Raw genomic sequence first — 8,461 nt, forward strand, 5'->3', positions numbered from 1 at the left:
TCCGAAGCTGTCAGCACAGAGTCTGACACGGGGTCCAAACCCATGAACCACGAGTCCATGACCTGAACCGAAGTCAGGATGCTCAACTGATTGAGCCACCCAGGCACCCCTCTTTCCATTTTTATATGCATATAGGAAATCATTCAGCACGATGAAAATATTTGCTAAATGTTTTCTGTGGGTCAAGCAGAATGCTTGTAATTTTTCTACTCCGATCATAACTCCAGATCTGTTCCTATATTTCCTTCTCCTCTTCTTATGCCAGGGTTATTACCCTAGAATAGGTAAACCTTCTCATTGTGGAATATTTGAGAATTCTCACATTGAGAGATAGGGGTCTCAGGGCCTATCAAGGCTGGAGCCAGTGAGGAGCTCCAGAGTCTCAGTGGGCAATCCCTTCATGATTAAGATCATGGAGAGGAAAGTAAGGCACCAATACTGATAAGTGCAGGGCTCAGGGGTGGAGGCAGGTGACCCTGAGAAAAGTCTAGCCCCATTTCTGATTAGATGAAGGAACAACACTGAGCGGTGAAATATCATTCAGAGGTTGCTTCTAGGAAATGTTGAATATTTATGAGCTATGCAATCAGGACCTAGGAGGTAAGGCTTTAAAAATAAACAGGCAGCAAGATGGGAGTAGAGAAAATGGAAGGGGAGAGGACATGGCAGAGAAGCCATGGGAAAAGAAGAAGGGCACATGAAAGGAAAGGAAAGGAAGGAAGGAAGGAAGGTAGGAAGGGAGGGAGGGAGGAAGGAAGGTTCCCATTACTGGTCAGAATAGTGACTTCTCTGCTGCTCCTAAAATCTAGGTGATTCTCTACTCATTGTGGAGATGGGGAATGAGGTCACAGTGAAGCTGAACTTTCCTTGGTCAGACTGTGCTTCTTTGTGGGACCCACAGAGATCTCGTCGTCATCTTCATTCCAAGGAACTGAGCTCCAGGATATGTCATAAAAAGAAGCCCCTTATGGTATAGAAAACCAAAGATCCATGTAGAACGGTGGATGGAGGGACTCCAGGATAGAGGGCTCTCTGCAAATACAGGAGATAGTTATGGTATTCAAGGTAAATATAAACAAATCTATGAATACACACACAAGCAACCAAAGTAACACAGGGAATAAAGACTTAGTAGTGTAAAGTGGAAAACCGTTCACATATATTTAATGCAAAAGCATTTCCTTCTGAATGTAAATCCTTAGAGGCAAGGGAACAGTCATCTTTAATTGAAAAATGGGATATCCTCTGTTGGATGTGGAGGAATTGAAGATCTTAATTAGTCTCTTCCTTTGTGAATTTGATACTCATGGAGAGAGAGAGAGAGAGAGAGAGAGAGAGAGAGAGAGAGAGAAACAGAGTCCATTTCTGGGTTCCCTGAAGCTGTAAAAGTGTCAGAATTACAGAAATGAGCAAATACAAAAAGCAGCAGGATTATAATGGTAGGTACCAGGGACTAGGGCATTTAGGAACAAAAAACAGAATGGAAGGAAAAGATATGAATGTCTTAGTTGATTATACTCAACAATATGAGTGTGAAGTTATTCTGTTACTAGAATTACACGTAAGCATAGAATGTTGGACGAGGAAGTGGGGGTGTCTTCCTTCTGATATCCTCAGATGCAGGTCTTTTGCAGAGTTGTGATATACTAAGCACACAGCTGTAGCCTTAGCCTGAGTTAAGCCAAGTAACTTTGGGCAACTTAATCACTCTGTGCCTCAGTCTCTCCATATGTAAAACGAGTGTAATAACAGTACCCGTTCATAGAGTTTTAGGAGAATTACATGAATAAAGCACTTAGAACAGCCCTGGTGAGAGTAAGCTTGCAATCAATGTTATCCATTGTGGGGCGCCTGGGTGGCTCAGTCGATTAGTGTCAGACTTCAGCTCGGGTCATGATCCCATAGCTCATGGGTTCAAGCCTTGTGTCGGGCTCTGTGCTGACAGCTCAGAGCCTGGAGCCTGCTTCAAATTCTGTGTCCCCATCTCTCTCTGTCCCTTCCCTGCTCGTGCTCTGTCTCCCTCTCTCAAAACTAAATAAACATTAAAAAAAATAAATGTTATCTATTGTAATTCATGTTTTCCTTAACATTAAATGAACACTGACTATATGCTACCCATTAAGTTAGGCACCAGCGGTGCAAAGATAAGATATAGTCCCTATTCTTTAAGGAGAACTTGGAGCTTATGGGGGAAGATAGACATGTAAGCAAATAATTAAAACATCGTATGTTAAGTTATACAGTAGGGGAATAAACCAAGTGGTCTGGGGAAACACTGTAGTCTATGTGGGAGAGTCAGGGAAGGCTTCATTAACCAGGTGACTAAAGCTGGATTGCCAGGAGAAAAGGAATCCAGCAGGTGGAGATGGAGAGGAAAGGGCATTTCAGGAAGAGGTGATGGGAAACACCACCCTTTACAGAAATAAGGTAGCTTGGTGGTGGGATATAGATGGCCAGGGGGGAGGAGGAAAGACAGATAGCATCCAGACTATGGCCATAATGGTGTGCCATGTATATGGGATCTACCCCATAGGAACTGAGGAGCCATTATAATTCTCGAGTGAGCGACATGATCAGTTTTGAACATTAGAGCTAAGTATGTAGCTCGGTACTTGGTAGGTGCTTACTAAATGGGGGTTGAACAACCATAGGACAACTCCCCTAAGCAGCAGTGTGGAGAATGGACTCTCACTGGGAGAGTAGATGCAGGGAGTTCGTTTGCAATTGTCAGAATGAAAGATAGTGAGGCCATGGCACTGGAGATGGGCAGGAGGTACAGAACTGATGAAATGCCTCTCAAAAACTCACGGCAGTGGCATGCTCACCTTGGGTTTCAGAGGGTTTTTTTAAAGTTTATTAATTTTGAGAGAGAGAGAGAGAGAGAGAGAGAGAGAGAGAGAGAGAGAGAATGAATCCCAAGCAGGCTCTTCACTGTCAGTGTGGAATCCCTGACATGGGGCTTGAACTGACAAACCGTGAAATCATGACCTGAGCTGAAATTGAGTCAGATGCTTAATGGACTGAGCCACCCAAGCATTCTGGGGTTCAGAGTTTAAGGGGGATATGAAGAAGTTAGAAAGAGTTCAAAAGAAAGATCCTGAATTGGGGCGCCTGGGTGGCTCAGTCAGTTGAGCGGACTTTGGCTCAGGTCATGATCTCACGGCTCATGTGGCTTGTGTGGCTTGTGGGTTCAGATCCTGACTCGGGCTCTATGCTGACAGCTCAGAACCTGGAGCCTGCTTTGGGTTCTGTGTCTCCCTCTCTCTCCGCCCCTGCCCCACTCACACTCTGTCTTTCTCCCTCAAAATTAAGCAAATGTTAAAAAAATATATATTTAAAAGAAAGATCCTGTATACAATTGAAACACAACAATAATAAACATTGGAATAAACAAACAAGGAGTGTTCAAGATCTACATGATGAAAACTTTTCAAGTTACTAAAGGACATAAAAATGAGGTGGCTTTTTTCCTCCGCAGACCTGTACCACTGGTCCTAGAGGGGGATAAACATACTCCTTGCTCTTCATTGTCGAATCTGAATCATTCACCCACCCTCCTCCCTAAAAAACTCTCCAAGTTTGACTCTAATGTCATAAGACTCACCCACCATCTCAGGACCACCCACTACCTCCTCCTGGGCATACCACCTTGTTGCTTGTGGGGTTTAGCTCCCAGCTTACTGTCCCTCATTAGCTCTTCCCTTGCTCTAATTCTTGATGGTTTTAATAGCCACTTAGATGATCCATCCAGTACCTTTGCAGCTCAGTCTCTTGATCTCTCCTACCACAATCTTGTTGTCTGCTCTACCCTAGCCATTAATTCCTGTGGTCATACCCTGGTGGACCTTGTCATAACCAATAAACGAATAATCTTAATTAGCCATAATCTTAATTTCAAGCATTCTCATTTTTAATCAGCATCTCCTATTTTTTCCTGTTCACTTCTTTTGATATTCCAATTCCCACAAACCTTAGACCCCATCAACATAATCCTTTGATCAATTTTTCCCATTGATTTCAACTCCTTTTCACTATCACTTTTTTGGTTTATCAACTCATGGCTCTACTTCACTTTTTTAAAATTTTATTTTAGGGAGGGAGTGTGCACACACGTGCAAGCAGGGAAGAAGGGCAGGAGGAGAGAGAGAGAGAGAGAGAGAGAAGAGAGAGAGAGAGAGAGAAGAGAGAGAGAGAGAGAGAGAGAGAGAGAGAGAGAGAGAGAGAGAGAATCTTAAGCAGGCTCCAAACTCAGCATGGGGCCTTGATTCAGGACTTGATCCCATGACCCTGGGATCATGACCTGAGCTGATATCAAGAGTCAGACCCTCAACTGACTGAGCCACCCAGGCACCCCTCTATTTTCCTTTTTCCTCAGCATAAATTCCCATCATCAATCATCATTATTGGTTTCTTGCATACATTCTCAACTTCCCCCATGACTCTCACTTCTATAAGCTTGTTTGGCTAACACACAAATTTGGTCAAATCCAACTCTCTACCTCTTCTGTACCTGCACCCAAGCACCTGAATGGACCTGGAAAAAAAAATACAAAATCATGCACAGTTGTCTCACTTTTAATTCATGATTACTAACCTCAAGCAGTCCTCTACTGCTGTCTAGCAATTATATTGTATTTCCTCAGTCGTTAAGTCTTCTGCTTTCCCACACAACTCTCATACACTCTCATCTCTTCTCAAACTGTCCACACCTCTTTCCCTATCTTCATTCTTAGCTGATAACTTTGCTTCCCATTTCATGGGCAATTGAGAAACCATCAGAAGAGAGCTCCCACTGGCTCCAACCACACCTTACCACCTATTTGTGTGTGTCCACACACCCTACCCTTTGTCTGTTACTGTGGATGAACGATGTTACTACCTACTTGAACCTGTTTACTTATGGACTAGACTTCATCCTCTCTCCTATTTGAGGACATTGCTCCAGGAGCTCTCCCTCTTTACATCATAGATTTCCTTTCCCTATTAGGTAATTTCAGTCAAATTTATATCTTTATAAAGATATTTCTTATCCCACTTTTTTCCAGCCATCTCCATATGAATCTTCTCATTTCAGCAAAACTAATTTCTTTCCTTGCATTTACTCTTGAATCCACTCCAATTAGATTTTGTCTCCACCAACCCACCAAAACTGCTTTTCACATGGCCAACAGTGGCCTCCACGTTACTAAATCCAGTGGTTAATCTTTGTTTCCATCCTAATTGATCTTACCCCACTTAGTGTTGATCCCTCCTCCATCCCCTGGGTTCCCCGTTCTTTTTTTTTTTTTTAATTTTTTAAATGTTTTTATTTATTTTTAAGACAGAGAGAGACACAGCATGAGCAGGGGAGGGGCAGAGAGAGGGAGACACAGAATCCGAAGCAGGCTGCAGGCTCCGAGCTGTCAGCACAGAGCCCGACGTGGGGCTTGAACTCACAGACTGTGAGATCATGACCTGAGCCGAAGTCAGATGCTTAACCGACTGAGCCACCCAGGCGCCCCTGGGTTCCCCTTTCTTAACTTGCGTTCCAGGACATCACATCCTCCCAGATTCCTTCTTAGGTCTCTGGTCCCTTTTTAGTTTTCTTTTCACTTCATCCTCAACTCCCTAAATTCTAAATGTTAGAGTATCCAAAGGCCCAGTCCTTGGACTTGTCCATTTTTTTTCTACCTCCTCTAATGATCTCATCTTGTTCTGTGGCTTCATATACTATTTGTATGATGAGGACTCTCAAATTCATATCCCTAGCCTAGACTGTTCCTCTGAACTTCCAGACTAGGTCATCCATCCAACTGCCCATGTGATGACACCACCAAGATTTTGAACACGCATCTCAAACTTAACATGTCCCAAACCTAATTTCCTGAGATTATGCATTGAATCTGAGTTTCCCCAACCTCAGTAAAATCTTGCCAGCTCTAATTTCAAAATACATCCAGAATCTGGCTATTGTTCATCATGACTGGTCCTAATCACCATCATCACTTGACTGTGTTATTGCAAAAGCTTTCTGACTGTTTTGTTTTCCCTTCTCTACCTTTGCCCATCTTCAGTGTATTCCTACTATAGTAGCCAGAGAAATCCTGTTTAAAATAAGCCAGATTACGTTACTCCTCTGCTCAAAAGCTTTCCTGAGTGACTTTGGGCAGTTTACTTAAGTAAAATTACGTACTATCCTTTCTTAGGCCCAGTTTCCTAATCTGAAAATTTGAGAGAACAGTACCTACCTCATAAATTTCCTGCGAAAATTGCACAAGAATATGCTTTCAAAATGCTCAGGCCAGATTTCTTGTCTTATCTTTCTCACACTGGTAGCCCCCACCTCCAAACATCTGGTGCATAGTAGGTGCCTGGTGAACATCTGCTGGGTGGTTGAAGGAATAGAATCACTCGATAAACATTAGCTATTATTTGCCCCCACAACTTCACTTCTGAGAATTTACCCTACAGATATGCATGCGTGAAAAGATACATGTATGTTTATTTGTCGATTTGCTTATTTATAAAAAGAAGAAACCATCCAAATTTCCATAAATAGGGGACTGATTACAAATGAATGATAAATCACACGATGGAATATTAGGCAGTCATTGAAGTAAAAAAGATGGAGACGCATATAGTGACATGAAACAATGCCCTAAAAATATTGATAAGTTTAAAATAGCAAGCTGTGAAACAGTACAAATAGTATGATGATAATTGTGCTTTAAAAAAGATAGAGATATATATGCTTTTTAGAAGTCTGGAAAGATACACAAGAAACCTTCAGTAGCTACCCCAGGCAAATGGGTCTATAGGATGAAGAACGACTTAAGAGTGGTGGGGACTTTGACCATCCATCTGATACTCTCTTATTCTGCTTGGGTATTTTTGCACGTGCATGTATGTATCATACCTATAATAACAAAACTATTTTTAAAACTAGCAAAATAGGGCCCCTAGGAGAGCATCAGGAATAGTAGAGGGGGAAAGGGGGAAAGAAAAACAGGAAAAGAAGGCACATTGTGTTGAATAATATCCTCCCAAATTGATATCCACCCAGAACTTCAGAATGTGAGCTTATTTGGAATTAGGATCTTTTGAGAGATAATTAAGAGGAGGTCATGCTGTACTGATGTGGGCTCTAATCCAATGACTGCTGTCCTTATAACACACACACACACACACACACACACACACACACACACTCACGGAAGAATGCCATATGAAAATGGAAGCAGGGATTGGAGTGATGCTGTAAAAGCCAAGGACTGCCAGCACCCACCAGAGGCTGGAAGAGGCAAGGAAGGATTCCCCCTAAAGCCTTCAGACAGGGCATAGCCCTGCTGACCCACTGGCTTCAGACTTCTAGCCTCTAGAACTGTGAGAGAATAAATTTCTGCTGTGTGAGGCCACTAGTTTGTGGTACTTCATAACAGCAGGCCTCAGAAATAATATAAGAAGGGGAGTAGGGTGGAGGCAGCCAGGCAGAGAAGGCTAGTGGGCTCTGAGGGCGCAGTTGTGAGGACTAGGCATTAATCAGATGTAATCACTAAACCAGTATTTACGGAGTGCTTGCTCCATACCAAGTTTTATAAAAGGAACTGAGAAAGCTCTTTCTCCCTCAGTCATTGTTGTTCCGTTTGGCCTGAGGTGTGGATATTTCTGCCCAGTTGCCTCCAGATTTCCAGACTTGCTGGAGTGTGTTGCAAAGTGTCTCCCTGCACGCTCCTCCACTGGAGCCCTGGGGGGAAAGGGTACCCTTGGGCAGGGGGCCCTGGCTTATTATCTCAGCAGCTACAGGGGTCGAGCCAACAAACTCTGGCTCCTGCCGGGGGCAGACTCCTGCTGTCTGCTTTCCAGCCGGGTGTCTGCTCTTTGCTCTCTGATCCCCCCTACTGTTTGGCCCTCTGGCCCCTGCTGGCTGGGTCACTGCCCCCTGGCATCCTCACTCTGAAGCCAGCGACCCTGCTGGGCCATTCGCAGGCATAGCCTAGTAGGGGTGGAGGACAGATGTTAGTTCCTTGCCCCTCCCCAAAACACACACATATGTTCAATGTGTACCAGTGCTCTGGGAAGAGGTCCAGGCAGAGAGAGTAATGGAGGAGAGGAGCTGCAGGCTCTAGGGGGATGTAAATGGACTGGGCGATATGTATGTGTGGGTGTGTGGGTGGGTGTGTGTGCACATGCGAACGTACTGGGGAGACAGACAGTGGCAGTAATCTGTGTGGATTGGGGGGAGGTTTGTCCTCAGACTGCCCTCCTGGGCAATTACATGCCAGCAGCTTCATCTACTACCAGCTGGCATGCAGGCTTTGGACCACCAAGAAGCCTCCTATACAGCCCCCAGCTCGGTCACTGAAAATTCCCAGCCACATTCTCTGGCCTCTGTGCTGGCCCTAGGCCAAGCAAGTTGGCCTGGGGTAACTACTCTCTCCCTCAACACACACACACACACACACACACACACACACACACACAC

The 8,461-nt window shown here is 44.1% G+C and overlaps 1 long non-coding RNA gene across 3 annotated transcripts in view; it reads left to right on the plus strand.

The window, feature by feature from the left end:
- LOC131486998 (uncharacterized) overlaps window positions 1-1,806 on the plus strand; it is a 34,784-nt gene extending 32,978 nt beyond the window's left edge. For all 3 annotated transcript variants that reach the window (XR_009249560.1, XR_009249561.1, XR_009249558.1), the window contains one exon: window positions 810-1,806. This is a non-coding gene — a long non-coding RNA (uncharacterized LOC131486998). The remainder of the gene's footprint in view (window positions 1-809) is intronic.
- Window positions 1,807-8,461: the final 6,655 nt, after the last annotated feature.

The sequence above is a fragment of the Neofelis nebulosa genome, chromosome 10 (assembly GCF_028018385.1).
Source record: "Neofelis nebulosa isolate mNeoNeb1 chromosome 10, mNeoNeb1.pri, whole genome shotgun sequence".
NCBI classification, from domain to species: Eukaryota; Metazoa; Chordata; class Mammalia; order Carnivora; family Felidae; genus Neofelis; species Neofelis nebulosa.